The sequence below is a fragment of the Meles meles genome, chromosome 6 (genome assembly GCF_922984935.1).
Source record: "Meles meles chromosome 6, mMelMel3.1 paternal haplotype, whole genome shotgun sequence".
NCBI lineage: Eukaryota > Metazoa > Chordata > Mammalia > Carnivora > Mustelidae > Meles > Meles meles.
Genome location: NC_060071.1, coordinates 139,323,122 through 139,339,894, shown reverse-complemented (window position 1 = coordinate 139,339,894; position 16,773 = coordinate 139,323,122). Strand labels below are relative to the sequence as shown.

Sequence of the window (16,773 nt, the reverse complement as noted above, 5' to 3'; positions counted from 1 at the left end):
GATGCCCATTAGCATGGTAAATTGTTTTCCACCCCCTCACTTTAAATCTGGAGGTGTCTTCACATCTAAAATGAGTTTCTTATAGGCAACATATAGACGGGTTTTGTTTTTTCATCCATTCTGATGCCCTGTGTCTTTTGATTGGGGCATTTAGCCCATTAACATTCAGGGTAACTATTGAAAGATATGAATTTCGTGCCATTCTGTTGCCTATAAGGTATCTGTTACTGTGTATTGTCTCTGTACCTTTCTGATCTACTACTTTTAGGCTCTCTCTTTGCTTAGAGGACCCCTTTCAATATTTCCTATAGAGCTGGTTTGGTGTTTGCAAATTCTTTCAGTTTTTGTTTGTCCTGGAAGGTTTTTATCTCTCCTTCTATTTTCAATGATAGCCCTGCTGGATATAGTACTCTTGGCTGCATGTTTTTCTCGTTTAGTGCTCTGGATATATCATGCCAGGTCTTTCTGGCCTGCCAGGTCTCTGTGGATAAGTCTGCTGCCAATCTAATATTTTTACCATTGTATGTTACAGACTTCTTTTCCCGGGCTGCTTTCAGGATTTTCTCTTTGTCACTAAGACTTGTAAATTTTACTATTAGGTGACAGGGTGTGGGCTTATTCTTGTTGATTTTGAGGGGGGGTTCTCTGCACCTCCTCGATTTTGATGCTTGTTCCCTTTGCCATATTAGGGAAATTCTCTCCAATAATTCTCTCCAATAGACCTTCTCCTCCCCTCTCTGTTTCTTGTTCTTCTGGAATCCCAATTATTCTAATGTTGTTTTGTCTTATGGTGTCACTTATCTCTCGAATTCTCCCCTCGTGGTCCAGTAGCTGTTTGTCCTTCTTTTGCTCAGCTTCTTTATTCTCTGTCATTTGGTCTTCTATATCACTAATTCTTTCTTCTGCCTCATTTATCCTAGCAGTGAGAGCCTCCATTTTTGATTGTACCTCATTAATAGCTTTTTTTATTTCCACTTGGTTAGATTTTAGTTCTTTAATTTCTCCAGAAAGGGCTTTTATATCTCCAGAGAGGGTTTCTCTAATATCTTCCATGCCTTTTTCGAGCCCAGCTAGAACCTTCAGAATCGTCATTCTGAACTCTAGATCTGACATATTACCAATGTCCGTGTTGATTAGGTCCCCAGCCTTCTGTACTGCCTCTTGTTCTTTTGTTTGTCTTGATTTTTTCAGCCTTGTCATTTTGTCCAGATAAGAGGATATGAAGGATCAAATAAAATACTAAAAGGGTGGCAAAGACCCCAGAAAAATGCGCTGTAACCAAATCAGAAGAGACCCCAAATTGTGGTGGGGATAAAGGGGATAAAAAGAGGTTCAGGAAAAAAAAAAAAGAAAAAAAGGAAAGAAAAAAATTTAAAAAAGAAAAATAAAGAATATAAAAAAGAAAAAATATGTATTTTAGATAAACTAGTCAAAAACGTTAAAAAAGAAAAGGGTAAATGTTTTAAAAAATTTAGTAGAAGAAAAAAAAAAGAAAGAAAAAAAAACTGAAAAAAAAAATTGAATTAACCGCAAGACTAAATAAAGAATAATGGGGAGAAAGCCATGAGTTCCATGATTTGCTTTCTCCTCCTCTGGAATTCCGCTTCTGTCCTAGGTATTGAACCTGCTTTCCTTGATAAATTAACTTCGTCCTGGCTGGATATTTTGTTGATCTTCTGGGGGAGGGGCCTGTTGTAGTGACTCTCAAGTGTCTTTGCCCGAGGTGGAATTGCACTGCCCTTTACGGGGGCCGGACTAAGTAATTCACTTGGGTTCGCTTTTGGGAGCTTCTGTTCCCTGAACGCTTTCCGTAGAGTTCCGGAGGATGGGAATGAAAATGGCGGCCTCCCAGTCTCCGGCCCGGAGGAGCCGAGATCCCAGGGCCGCACTCCTCAGTGCGCCCCCAGAGGACAGCACCCAATCACTCTCGTATCCCCAGCCTCCAGCCACGCTCCGAGCTCATCGAGCCTGTGACGGGTTCAGGGTAACCCCGAGCTGAGAGTTCAGTTCTCGGCTCTGTTTCTGTAGCCGGCTTCTGCGTTCTAACACCTGCGAGCTCTGCGACACTCAGACACCCCCGATCCTTCTGTGACTCTGCGGGACCTAGGGCCACGCTGACCCCGCTTCATCCTGGTTTAGCCTCTGGAGCGATGTCCCTTAGTGGAACAGACTTTTAAAAGTCCTGATTTTGTGCTCCGTTGCTCCGCCACTTGCCGGGAGCCGGCCCCTCCCCCGCGGTCTATCTTCCCGTTGCTTTGGATTCACTTCTCCACCAGTCCTACCCTTCCGAAAGTGGTTGATTTTCTGTTTCTTGAATTGCTGTTCTTCTTCTCTTCGATCTCCCGTTGGATCTGTAGGTGTTTGCAATGTTTAGATAAGCTATCGAGCTGATCTCCTGCTACCTGATGTAGTCTCAGCCTGCTACTTCTCCGCCATCTTGACTCCTCCCCCTCATGTATGTTTTTTAAATTCCTTTGCTCTTTATTTCATGGTATAAGCAGCTATAGAGAATGTGAATCCTTAGGGTATGCCCTTGATCTTGTTCTTCATGACATCTTTGTATTCTCTGCCTCTCCCAGTATATTTGGTCATAACCCTGGTAGTTTAATGTCTTTCTCTGATCCCTGGGATATTGCATATCTAATTAAATTATAGACAGGTATGGATGTTTAAGACGAGGTCAAGGTATAGAAACTGAAGTATGCAAACGTAAAAGTCAAGACTATTTTGTCTGTCACGCTTGCTTCCTCAACTTGAAAAGCTGGAATAAATTGTACTGGAAACAAATCTGTTCAACAGTGTTTTAAGAACTCTAGTTAGCTTTTAAAATGTCATTATTTTTGTCCAAAGGACACATTCAGTGACCTTCCAAACTGTGTTTCTAAGCTGCTCATGTGAGTTTTATTCTGTGTATTGATTATCCAGCAGATAATATGAAAATGTGGGGCTTATTTCCACCAGTTTCCTCATCTACCATCCGTTCCTTTCCTTCCTTTCCCTGGATTGCATTCCCTTCCCGCCACTCCTCTGTGTTCTGTCTCATCACAGCTTTTTCTCCACAGCCCCCACCTGGAACTCAGAGTAAAGGTGTGGTTGCCAGGCAGACATTACGCTAGGAAAGGGAGGGCTTCGGGATCCTGCCTTGTAGGGGTTCAAGGTTTGCTGCTGCTCAGAGCAATTGATGTCCAGGGAGCCAGGGCTTTGAGAAAGCATTCACTTGTACTACTGACCTGTATTCTTTATTTATAAAACAAAAACAAAAAGTAAAATATTTTACTTTTTAGTTTAAGTGTAACACATATGAAGATAAGTAGATCGTACGTCAGCCCTTTGATGAATTTTTCCAAATTAAGCATGATCATGAAACCACCACTCAAATCAAGGTGTGCAGTATTACTAGCACACCAAAATTTCCTGTTCCACCCCTTTCTGGTATCTTCTTACTCCTTGTCCCACCTCAAAAGTAACTATTATCCTGACTTACACAGGTTTACCTATTTTTGAACTTCCTAAAATGGATCATACAGTGTATTCTCTCTGTGTCCGGCTTCTTTGTCTCAACATTATGTCTGTGAGTTTCATCTCTGTCGTTATATTAATTATGATTCATTTATATTTATTACTGTATAGCAGACAAATTACAGCATGTGAACTGGCTGCTTTTTTTGGTAAATTAAGTCTTACTGGCACACAGCCATACCCATTCAATTACATAATCATCTATGTAAATGTACTCCAAATGCAGAATCACATAGGTGCAACAGGGCTCAGTGGCTATATGGTCCGAAAAACCAAGAATAGTTACTGTTTGGCCTTTGCAGAAAAAGCTCACTGACCCTTGCAATATAATATTTCATTGTATGAGTACTCGACAATTTGTTCGTCACTGAGTTTCGGCTATTACGATTAATGTTTGACTATTACTGTGTGTGTCTTTGGGGCTACGTTTGTGCATTCCTGGTAGGCATCCCACTGGGAGTGGAATTGCTGGGCTACATTGTAAGTTTATGTTCTGCTTTAACTCGTTCTGCTCAGTTGTTTTCTAGTTCACACCCCCACAGCAGTGTATGAGAGCTGAATTGTCGTTCATCCTAAGACTTGGTATTGTCAGATTTTCAGTTTTAGCCATCTTAATCAGTATGTAATTTTATTTCATTGTAGCTTTATTTTGTAGTAAATGGGTAATGAATGAGGGTGAGTACCTTGTCATATGCTTGTTGACCATTGGGGTATCTTGTTTGAGTGGTCTTTTTATTGTTTTATCAGAGTTCTTCATGTATTCTGAGCGAGTCCTTTGATGGATGTATGTACTGCAAATATCTTCTTCCATTCTGAGACTTGCACCATTATTCTTTTAATGGTGTTTTTATTTCTGTGAACCTGAAGATGATCAGAATAGGCCACCCCAAAATATGCCCTTTGGCACAAGGATTATTTTGAGGTAGGGAAACTGAGATGTGGCAGATGCAGGGAGGGTTCTCTTTCCTCCCTTCCTTCCTGCCTGAAAATTGGGGCATAAATTTCCATTTGTAAGGTCGCATCCCATCTCTATACCAGGAAGAGAAGAACCATTCTTCTCACTGGAGAAACTTGGGTCCACATAATCTTACTAAACGGTCTTATCTACCACATAGTTCCTGGTCATCTTTCCACAGTTTATCATCCGTAGGCACTCCGATCTCCTTTTCCTGTCTAGTCACTTCTGCACAGTTTATTGCCCCTTATTAAGATGGTAGTTAAGCCTCTGGGTCAAACTGCTTCTCTTGTTTTTTACTTGTTTTCTGTGACATCCCCATGGGTGTAAAAATATTAACGTCAATAAAGAAACATATACCTTTTCTTCTGTTAATTTGTCCTTGTCAGTTTAATTAGCAGTCCCCTAGAAACTGAACGGAAGAAGGTGGAGAAAAAGTTCTTTTCTTCCCCACAAGCTAACGAATGCCCACAACATTGGTGAACCTTACATACACTGAGGAAGGTGAAATTAGACATGGTATTTGTAGATAACGTGGACAATACCTACTCCCTGCCTTGTCAGGGCACACCATCCCCAGGAAATAAATATCATAGCAGAGAGCAATTTTTATGTTTTTAAGTCCTTCTTAATTAACAGTGTGATTCGCTATATTGTTATTTGTCCCGAAGTCCGAATAGGGACAAAGTTCTCACCTTCCACTTTCAAATACTCAAAACCTTTCCAGGGTCTTGGGGTCCCTAGTTCTGTGGGTGTATTTCTTTAGTGTTCCATGGTATTCTGAATATTCAAAGTTTTAATAAACATGCTGTCAGAAATTTGATCCAATATATGTATTTATTCTGAGACCTATTCCCTCATATCCCTGAGTTTAGAAATTTAGAAATTGAAGCAGACTTAATCTAACTTCAGTTTGTAGTGATTTGAAGAGGGTAGGTAGGTTTTCTAGGGAATGGACTGCATGGTTTTTGAGGTCCATTTAATAATTGTGTTTTTGTTTCAGTTTTACAAATAGCAGTCCAGGGCAATGTTAGTTGATTAAAATATATTTAATTTGTTTGACAGTAGATGCAGATGATTTGAAGGTATTTAGAGATACTCTAACACTACAGATGTTTTCTTCTTCTTCTTTTTTTTTTTTAATATTTTATTTATTTATTTGAGAGAGAGAGAGGGTGGGGAGAGGGGCAGAAGGACACTCAAACTCCCTGCCGAGCCCAGAGCCCGATGTGGCGCTGGATCCTGATCCCAGGACCCTGAGATGTGACCCGAACCCGAGTCAGACACTCAGCCCACTGAGCCACCCAGGCACCCCTGTTTTCTCTAACTTCTAATTTAAATGCAGCTGCCTAGGTTGGTTTGCCTCTTTCAGAAAAACGATGAGACTTTTTTTTTTTTTTTGGCAACTATTTTCTTTGAATGACATTTCTTGTGCACTTAGCTATTTTTCCCTGTTGTTTAAACTGCTTTTTAAACTACTGTATATGTTTCTTTTCTTTTCAGGTTATTCACTCTTCATATGGATGCTATTGTCTAAATTTCTGCAGTCATGGGCCAAGAATATAGTAAGTACTATCCTCTACTTCCTGTGACCTCCATGCTTTAAAATGTGTTGACGTTATGTGTTCAAGTGTTTCATTGGAGCAGAGGAAGTACAGAAATGAAAGTTTTTAAAACTCTGCTTTTCTCAAAGAGATGAGTTCATTTGGTCATCTACTTTTTGAGCTGGTAGCTTTATACAGAAATTCATCATGACAGTGATGTAATTTCATCTTCAGATAAACACAGTCGTGGTCAGCCTGTTTCCGGTCAATACTAGCAGAGCGGACATTAGGGTTGGATCCGTATCCCGCAGCCCATCCATCTCTCATGTGGGAGCTCCAGGGTCGGCCCTGGTTAGGGGCAAGTCCATCCCTGCTTTGTCCATTCTTGAGTCCTCATGGACAAATGCCCAGTGTTGGGTGTTACCTGGACGGAAGGATGGTTTCAGGAATGGTCGCGTGATCCTATCCTAGCCAATGAGACTGGAAGGCAGGTTCGCCAGGAGCTTCTGGCAGAGGTCTTCTCATACCTAAAATGAGCCTGCAGGAAGAGTCTGCCCCCCTTTCTCTTCCTCTGGGTGCTGTTCCATGCTGGCAGGAGATCTGCTGTGGCTGCAGCCTGAGCAAGAAGCCACCCAGGGCGGAGGACAGAGAAGCCAGCCCTGAGGCCTCCAGAAGGCCCAGCTTTTGAGCCAATGCATTTCCTTTTTGTTTAAGCCAGTTTACACTGGGAGCCAAAACATCCGAAGTGATTCACTTAATCTCCATTTTATTTTTAGTAATCCATTAGTTTCTCCCTGGGGAATGTAGGAGTAATTGCAAAGCAAGGCAAAATAATTCCGTTAAATTAAACTGGCAGGGTGTGCTGCTGGTGTTGACTGGCACCCTCTTCGCTCTGAATAGTTAACTGATGGAGCGATTTAGGATTCAGACAGGAGAGTAAAATAGATTGCTTTCACTCTCTCTCTTTCCCTCCAGAAGGTTCTGCCTTTTAAACAATACACTTGGGCTGTGAACTCTGAAAAGGGTCTTGGCCTACCCACCTGAACACCAGCCCCCCTTCCAGGTGTATATTTGGCAGTATGGACCTGTTCTTTGTGTTTTCAGGTTTAAAAACAGTGGTATAAGGAATAATACAAATACTCATATGTACTCTCCTTGTAATACACTAGCGAAATTGAATGATTACCACTTCTATGAAACAGTTAAAAATCTAGGGTAATGCCCCTAACAGCAGCTCCCTTCTCTGCCTCCGAGGAACCATTATCCTGCTCTTACTCCGTATTTTTCCCCATGCATTTGCCTGTGCTTTTATCACATTTGTGTGGTATGATTTTTCTGTATGCTCTTTAACTTCAGGTACATGTAGATACTATAAGCATTTGTTCTTTAAAATCACGGAGGAGTTGAGAATAAATTCAGGATCATGGAAAGAGGCCATAAATTTGTTCTGAGACACTAGACATCCCAGTGATCTATACTAAATGTGTTAGACTGTAAATTGTTGAGTTTAATCCACATGTGGACAGCTTTTTATCTTATTCTCTGAATCGGTGTCTGGTCTGCTAGTGCGTTCCCTTTCCTCACCTGCCTCTGTACTCCCATGCAGGCTCGACTTGTGTTTAAATAGCCTGTGCTCAGAAGGCTTGCTTTTGGCAGACTTAGGTAAATCTGCATTTTCCTGCCATCACACCTACAGAATTTTCTCTTGTGCATTTTGAATCATCAGTTTGTTCCTTGTACTGGTGGTAGTTCCCGAAGAGGCATCCACTCCTATGAACAGGCTGGGAAGCATGGTGCTTTGAAACACAGGACCTCAGTCACCGGCGCTGTGTCATTATTTCCTTTTGTGTCCCAGCTCGAATCTTGGAGATCATTTTGTATCGTTCTTGTCGGAAATAGATCTCAAGTCATTTAACTTCTGCGATCAAATCACTCCTTCTGTTGCTCTTGGAGGATTCATGTTACCCCTTGTTCTTGTTTGGAATGTGGCCTGCACAGAACTAAACAGTCATTTACATTCAGGGATCATTAATCCCTTCACTTGGGGACATAATTGCTGATAGAGTGTCAGAGAAAGATTTATGACAATCAGAAGAGAACTTCTTTCTTTTTTCCTAGGATGTGATTTTTGTTTAAATGTTTGATGTATGGGAAAAAAAAGTAAGCTCAAAAGATATTTTCTCCTTAGTTCATATATACTGTGTACATGTTACAGGAAGGAAAACAATAACATCTGTTGTTGGAATCAAATGGGGGTTTTTGTGCTGTGTACATGCATTTTTCTGTTGTTAAAAGAATGGGTCCTCCTTTTAATTTTATTTAAATGTAACTATCTTTAGCTTTTTTCCCTTCAATATGGACCCAGGATTTTAAATTAAAATGTTGCCAATGTGAGATGACTATAGCTATCAATGGAAATGCCCAATCAGTGAGGCCCTTGTGAAAAAAGCTACTCTCCCATTGAAAGATGACCAGAATTCAAGATAGCACATGCCATGTTATACATCAGGAAAAATATAAGAAATGCATGATATTTACATTTTAATCCCATAGTATATTTTATATGCATTTTCTCATTTAAAAAATTTAATGTTATAGTTGCTTTTTAATGGAAGAAGCCTATTGAAATTTTTTTTTGAGAAATCAGTATTGTGAACTGATGTGTTTGTTTTGTGTATGTGTGTGTGTGTAATGGTATCTTTTAATTTATTTTTTTATATAAAGGGATTGGTAGGCTTGGCTTGATTTTATACCTCAAAATGAAATGGTGCCTTTGTGGGGGATGGTCCATAGGGCTGAGAGAACTTCTAGACAGTGACTCAGACCTGTAATTAGGTCTTGCTCTCCGCACCCTTGGTGACTTGAAAGCACTGGCCATAGACCATTTAGTCTGGGAAAGCAATACATGAATCATCTAAATTGGCACAAATTATCTGGAATGCTACTAAATGTTTTCTATTCTTTATTCTGATTGAGGGAATGAGAAAGGGAGACTTGTTCTTTGTGAAAATACTCAAGAGGATACTTACACATTTGGGGAACTGGATTTCTTCTCTAGATAGAATGGAAAGCAGTTGAATATTCGACATTTGTAAAACAGTTTTGATTTTGTGGGTTTGCCTTAGAATATTCCTCCAAGCTCTGTATCCCCCCCTTTGATGAGCTGTTGCTTGTCCGTCTTTCAGGAAGGGGAATCCAGGGACGCTCTTGTTCTCTGGAGCCTCAGTTTAACCTCCACACTAGGGGAAATCATAGAAGGTTATATTGTGTTTATTTTGCTTCCTTCTAACTTGCCCCACTCATCAATATCTCTCATATTTAGGATAGAAATTTGTTACCCTTTTCTTCCCTTTCTCAAAATAAAGGGTCAGCAGACCTGTTGAGACCTGTTAGGTACCTGGCAATGAAGTTGGTGAAAGTTTCTATCTTCACTAAATAAAAAGTATACTTTGTTTCAACTGACTTTGTAGCAAAATCTTGAAAATATTCACATTCATTCTGAAGTGGCGGACGTTTATAAATCATTTACATTAAAGATAATACTATATATAGAAAGTCAGGCTTTTAATTTTTTTTTTTCCCCTTTGGGTTTTCTCTGATGGTGCATTAGGGGTCTTGCCCAGGGCTTACTATCTTATTGTGTCTACTCTAAAGAGAAAGACAAGCAGACTAATCCATAGCAAAAAGACCAGATTTTCAACTTGTAACGTGAGTTGACCTTTTGGTGCATGGATAAATCTTTATTTTCATTTTGGAATATATGTGAATGAGCATCTCCTAGGAATGCATCTGTTGACAGGAAGCAGAAGAAAGCCACCACTCACCGTGTAATTGCATATCTTGCGGGCGCAACTACTGTTTCGTGGCTGTGGGTATCTGTGCATAAACATGTGAGTTAGGTTGTTTCTCTTCATCTAGAGCATTGGCTCCCTGTTTGACATGGCCACATTCACTTTGGAGTTGTTGGAGATCAGGCGTTCAAATTATAAAATTATTATTAGCATACACTGATTTCAGTTGGTAGATGTTACAGTGAGTTTCTAAGAAAGAGGTGAAGTGTTTTATGAATACCCTTGACAAAATTCTGTATGAATGTGGTTAGTTAAACTTTTTTCCCTAAAACAAATCACGGAGACCTTCTTATTTGCAGTTTAGGGTGTGTTCATGGAGAGCTGGGATCCTGTTTGTCACGAGGACTTGGCTTAGTACGCAATTACCCTTCTGCTTAATTTCTTTCTGCAATTAGGAGCCACGAGACCATGCCTCGGTACCAAATACAAATCACCCAACCTTATTCCCCTTAGTTTGCATATTGTGTAAATAATTTGGTCATTAGCCAATACATAAACAGAGATGCGTGAAAGCTGTATCTCTAGTGGGAATTTAACATCACTTGATAGTTTCCAGGTTACTTTCTGTAAATTATTTCTTCCGTGCCAGTCAGTACCTCTTGTTTGATGGGTGCAGTGAATTGTAAAACCTCAGTCAAGAATTCTAAAGTTCTTAATGAATATAAAAATACCTAAGCGAGTTTTATGTTTGACTCTGTCCTATCCCCTCAGGAGCAAATGCTTTCTAACTTTGTGCCAAGGAAATCTCAGTGTTCTGAGTGAATGCTAATCCCTGACCAACACTTCCCATCTCATTTTTTTTTTTAAATTCTTAGACTAATTAAATAGAATTAGTCTGGTCTGTAGGGTTAAGTGCCCTTTCTGTAATCTGGAGAACTCTGCTAAACTGTGTGTGAAGATAGACCAGCTGTCTCTATTTCTGTCTGGATGTTTGGCCCCATCCCTAAAATTTGATAATGTACTTCCTGTACTACATAAAAGGCTTCATTTAAAGATGGAGGTCAGTGGATCTCGATGCTCTGCAAGGGCATAGGGTATAGGACTTACTGCTTGTAAAGATTTAGGCCAAGGCCCAGCATTAATCGCTGCTCTAATTTGATCCTTGACTTGTATTTTGATGATCATTTGGAATAACATCCATTCAGTTGTATTTATTGAAAGCATGAAGAAAATCTCATTTAATACTGTCTCCCAGCATATTTAAAAAATAACTTTAATAAAAATAACATGTCCTTATGAAAATGTAACAACTGATGACCATAAAGATGAAAACCAAAATGAGAACCATATAGAATTGTGCCATCTCGAAGTAGCTGTTATTAACATTGGCTAATAATGTGTTCTCACAGAACAGAGCACACCATCAAAACACGGATACGTCCCTCACCCCAGTTCTGAAAGATGGATGCTGGTGGTGGCATCCAGAAACTCTGAAATACCTCTATATGGTATGTGTTAAACCTAGTATCAGCTAAACGGCTGCCTGTGTTTGGTTCCACAGGTTGTCATCACGTCATCACACGGTAAGGAGATAGCCTCTTAGAGACAAGCTGGACTGGGGCCCATACTGGCTACCTTTTGTTACCCTCCATTTTGAGGGAGAGATTTTCATGAGTACGGCGTAATTCTTGTTTTTCTTTTTAAAGTGAAGGTGTATTGTGAAATAAGCTGCTTTACAGAAAGAGTAGAATAGTGTGCTTTTAAAAGAGATACATTCTGCTCCCCTGATGGAAAGGTAGGAGAGTCAAGCAACCGAAGGCTGCATGTGGTAATTGTCCAGGGATAACAATGTCAGAGTCTCTTCTGGCCGGGCTGGCTGGCTCGCTTTCTCTCTCTCTCTCTCTCTCTCTCTCTTTTTTTCAATATGGCGTCTCTGTCCCCTGCGACCTCCTCTCCAATGTGCCTCATCTCTCCGCTCCCTTCCTTGCCCTGTGACAGTTTCCCACAACTGAGCAACGCAACATTGCAAATCTGTGGAGTTCTGCACTGACTCGCACTCTGCTTTTCCTGCTTCAGACTTCGGTTTACAATAACTTGGGCAACTGTGTGGTTTGCAAATCATCACACCACAAAAACTCAAGCAACAGACATCTCCCTGGATCTGAAAGTATTTGTTCTTTGTGGTGTTGTGATAGTTTCTGAGCATTTGTTTGTTGGCCTCCTTCTCAGAGGCCCAAAATAACGTGGTATGCCACAGCCCTCTCGTCTTCCAGTGGGCCACTTTCAAGTGTCCCTCACTGAGCCATTCTCTGTGAGCAGTGATGCGCTCCAGCCCGTTGGCCCGTAATGAGCCCCCCCCCCCCCCCCCCCGCAGTTTCTTGTCCTGAAGCCATTGTGGTGTAAATAGAACAAATGAGAGCTTTGCCCGTTGTCCTCTCTTCCAAGTAGAGAGTGTGTAAAAGTTGTTTTAAAGCAAGTCTGCATTTTGTGGTGTCATTCAGTTTTGGCGCTGGGTCTGGTTAAATGGTAGCCTGGAATTCTTTGGGAGGCTCCGCCCCTGGAAGGCAGTGAGGATTTTTGGAAGCGTGTTAATGCCGAAGCTGTTAATGTTAGAACGTTTGTTACACAACAGCCCCTTGCTGACTTCACTTTTGCCATTGCAGTGTCTTCCCTCGAGAGGCCACGGAATTCTGTCAGGCAAATAGTGCCAGGTTTTACATTACTTGGTAAGTTTGTGTTATTGGAAAACACTCAAACTTAGGTTCATTGATGTCACAATGTGTTTTTAGTTTTAAGTACTTTTTTTTTGAGATTTTATTTATTTGACAGAGAAAGATTATAAGTAGGCAGAGAGGAAGGCGGGGAGAGAGGGGGAAACAGGCTCCCTGCTGAGCAGAGAGTGTTTTTAGTTTTAAATATCAAATTGAGGTCTTTGTATTTCAGTGGTTGAAGAAAGCAAATTTTAGTTTGTTTTTAAAAGTCGTTAATAAATAATAATCCTATCTTTTCTACCAGTTTTACCTGTGGGACATTTAGATACTGCACAATGATACTCAGTAGTTCTGAACAGTTGTCCTTTTTTTTTTTTTCTATGATTTATTTACTTATTTGTCAGAAAGCACAAGCTGGGGAACGGCAGGCAGAGGGAGAAGTAGGCTTCCCATTGGGCAAGGAGCCTGATGCGGGGCTGGATCCCAGGACCCTGGGATCATGACCTGAGCCGAAAGCACACGCTTGAAACGGACTGAGCCACCCAGGCACCCCCGAACCATTGTTTTTTTATCCACAGTGTTGGGATTGTTTTTCAGTTGATTCTCTTGGATAGCACCATTAGATTTATTTCAGGCAACTCTTCTCAGCCCAGTGCTATAAATAAATAAATAAAGAACCCTCCCCGTTTATTTATTCGCTACTTGTACTCCTAACAAGTTACAAGACTATCAGTGGGTTCCTGATTTTATTAAGTTTATTACTCTGCACAAAGGCAGCTTGATGCGTTTATTGCTTTTAGGTATGATTCCGATATGATCTCTTTTTGGAAAGGCTGTGGATAAGTCATTTTCAGTCCGTCTCCCCATCTTGTTCCGTAGAGTGGGCTACCTCTTTCCTTCTCCATCTCCACTTCTTCCTCCTTTTTGGATGAGATGGAGAGATGGAGCTGGAGTTGGGGTTGGGGCAGAGGAAGAGTAGTTAGATTTTGTAAGGACCTATTTAGAAACTGCCCCTGCTCCCCTTCCCCAAGGGGATTTACCTGGAGACAAGTCCAGGAAACCAGCTTCAGGTAACAAAGCCCAGATACAGGGGTGAGTCAGGCCAGGTGGAGACATCCGATCAGTGGGGGGATGCATACTGTCTCCCTGGTTACCAAGGAGTATGGGCCCCGCCCTTTGGGAGCCTTTTGGGCGCCAATCCCAATCAAGGTGTAGTAGGCTGGTTCAAATGTCTACTAGGGTAAATTGTAATTCAGTTGGTCACCTAGCATCACTGTGGAGTTTCCTGTGTGTTTTACAATCTCATTGGTCACCTGTGTGTGGCCAGACCCAACCGCATGGCCTTTGCCCTTAAAAGCTAGTCTGTGTGGGGCGCCTGGGTGGCTCAGTGGGTTAAGCCGCTGCCTTCGGCTCAGGTCATGATCTCGGGGTCCTGGGATCGAGTCCCGCGTCGGGCTCTCTGCTCGGCGGGGAGCCTGCTTCCCTCTCTCTCTCTCTGCCTGCGTCTCTATCTACTTGTGATCTCTCTCTGTCAAATAAATAAATAATCTTAAAAAAAAAAAAAAAAAAAGCTAGTCTGTGAAAAAGAGAAGGGTCGCCCTCTCTTGTAAGAGGTGCGGTCCCGAATGTTCGGTTAGATTCTTGATGCTTGGCGCAAAATAAAGCTTTGCTTGACCTTCGTTTTATATCAGTCTCGCTCCTTTAATCATGGACCCATTATTGGGGCATAACAATTTGACTTTTTTTTTTTTTAAAGATTTTATTTATTTATTTGACAGAGATCACAAGTAGGCAGAGAGGCAGGCAGAGAGAGAGGAGGAAGCAGGCTCCCCGCTGAGCAGAGAGCCCGATGCGATCCCAGGACCCAGATATCATGACCTGAGCCGAAGGCTGAGGCTTTAATCCACTGAGCCAACCAGGCGCCCCTAGATTTGACTTTTTTAAAGTGGAGGATGAGAATAAAATCGAGTTCAAGTAAAGAATGAAGTGGTGGACCTGATCTGGGAAAAAAATTAGAGGGTAAAGAGTTCGGGTGAGGAATTTGTAGTCTAAAAAGTGAAACACCAAAGGGAAGTTGCTAGCTCTACCCTTCCTCATCAGCTCTTTCTTCTGTCGACTTCCTTGCACCAGGTAGCCACTATTTCCAACCAGGGTTCGAGGACAGCTTTTGGGCAATAGTTAACTTGGCAGTGGTTTGTTTTTTTTTATCTCTTCCCCCATAGTGGATGCTCAGTTAATAGAAAGTTTGACTTGCAGCGTTAGCAGAAAGAAAAATAGTCCTAAAAACTGCCCTTCTAATTTGCTGTTAGATGAGTTCCTCTTTCATTGTGTCCGTGAGGAGGCTAGGAGGTAAGTGGGGGTACTTTTTTAAAAAAAATTGAATCTTCTTCCCTATTGTTATACTCCAGGATTTTTCTTCTCTTTCTCTAGAGGAATGAAAAGTGTGAGAAATCATTCAGGTTTCAAGTTAAGAAGGTACATTGTTTTCTAGTTCCCATAGAGGTGATTTCTAGCCATTCTTACATTTCATTGTTCTCCGTAAATTGGTTGAATTAAAATTTTGTTCTGAAATCTTGTCACATTGAGTTTTTGGAGTCCCCTAGAGGTGGCGTGAAACCACAGCTCAGAATCGCTGCATTGGGGATAATCACTTGGCCAGAAAGGCAGTTAATCTGGAGTTAGTCTGGAGGAATGCTGTCTGGATGCTTTAGTGTTTCTCTTCCGCCTCTTCTGGTTTGCTACCTCGTATCTCTGTTCTTATCACCAGGTCTTTAAACTTCATTGTCAAGTTCACTCTCTTCCTGATGTTACAAAATAGAGGCAGGGTCATGGTGCTTTTTGGACGAGTTTGTGTCTGTTTTCCGCTATTTCTGGATACAAAAGGCAAAGCAGGACCATTCTTCTGGGTTTCAGTGCTTGAAAAACAACAACAAAGTTGAAGAAGAAAGAAAGAAAGGAGAGAACAAAAGGAAAAGAGTCTGGTTTCTTAAGTAGTTTGTCTTTGTTTTGCAGATCCTTTTTTGGTCATGATTATTGAATGTTGTGTACCACTGACTGCAGGCACAGGGTGTGTCCAATCTGGGAGAACACCATGGTCTATAAAATAGTTTCTCAGTTATGGTTTCTCAGCTGTTCTTTAGCACAACGGAAGATGCAATTATTTCAATTTTGCTAGTTGTTTTCCTCTAAGGGCAGAGGAAAACATTGTTTTTCTGTGAGCTTCCTAAGGCCAAGTGGTCTGTTTGACGCTGGGATGTTCCCTGTAGTCCCGCATGGACTTGACCCATTTTCCCAAATGAGATAATGAATACAAAAATGCTCTAGTAAACTATAAAATATCATAAAAAGGAGAAGTATCATAAATTGTCCTCACTATTATTTTCTGCTAGAGTGGGTGACTACAAATATTCTGCTTAGTTCATGACCTTCCATCTAAGAACCGGCTACTTCTGATAATCCTGTTTCTGGGGAATAGCTAGTTCTTGATGATGCCGTTTTTTTGTTTTTTTTTGTTTTTTTAGTTTTTTTTTTTTTTATCTGCTGGACCTTTTCTGGCAGAAAATGATTTGCATATTGAACAAATGTTGTATATATTGCATTAAAATGAGTTCCTGACATTTCACAATATTTACAAACACAGGAGTCACTGCCCTTCATATATGGCAGTAATTGTCTGTTGGCGATGACCATGAAATTCTTGGCCATGTGAAAAATTACTTCAGAGTCTCAGTCTCCTCGTTCAGCCAGGGGCCTTCTTCTCTGGCAGATGGACTTTGTTGCCTTGGTTGAGCTTTCGTGTAGAGTATTGCTTTTTGTTTTGGATTAACTCTTTGGCCTCAGGCGTTTCAGTTGGTACAAATCCATGGGAAAGACCGTTCTGACTTAGAGATGTGTGACTTGGTCTACAGAAAGTAGAAATTGCAAGGACAATTAAGAGGGGGGGGAAAGACATTTGCTTCCTCTCTCTCCCGGAGGATCTACAAAGCAGATCTGTTCTCGTCTAAGTCCTCAAGCGTCCGTGGGTGAAGCGACCCTGTTTCTGCAGGTACTGTCTGATCAGGTGCCTCCAGTGGGATGCGGCCACGTCACGTCCACAGGCAGGACGATAGGTGCTTCTGCATTGGCGGCGATCGCCTCATCAGAAACACTTCCGCGGCTCTCAGTAGTGGACCTGTGCCGACTCTCGGGGAGCTCTGAAAATACTGTCTTCGTTTACATCCACAGGCCTCTTGGAATTGTTTCCAAACACTAAT

General features: G+C 41.4%; 1 protein-coding gene across 7 annotated transcripts in view; it reads left to right on the top strand.

Moving 5' to 3' along the window:
• SIPA1L1 (signal induced proliferation associated 1 like 1) overlaps positions 1 to 16,773 on the top strand; it is a 398,364-nt gene that overhangs the window by 198,293 nt on the left and 183,298 nt on the right. For all 7 annotated transcript variants that reach the window (XM_046008524.1, XM_046008528.1, XM_046008527.1 and 4 more), the window contains one exon: positions 5,978 to 6,039. The gene's annotated coding sequence lies outside the window, so the exon portion shown is untranslated. The remainder of the gene's footprint in view (positions 1 to 5,977; positions 6,040 to 16,773) is intronic.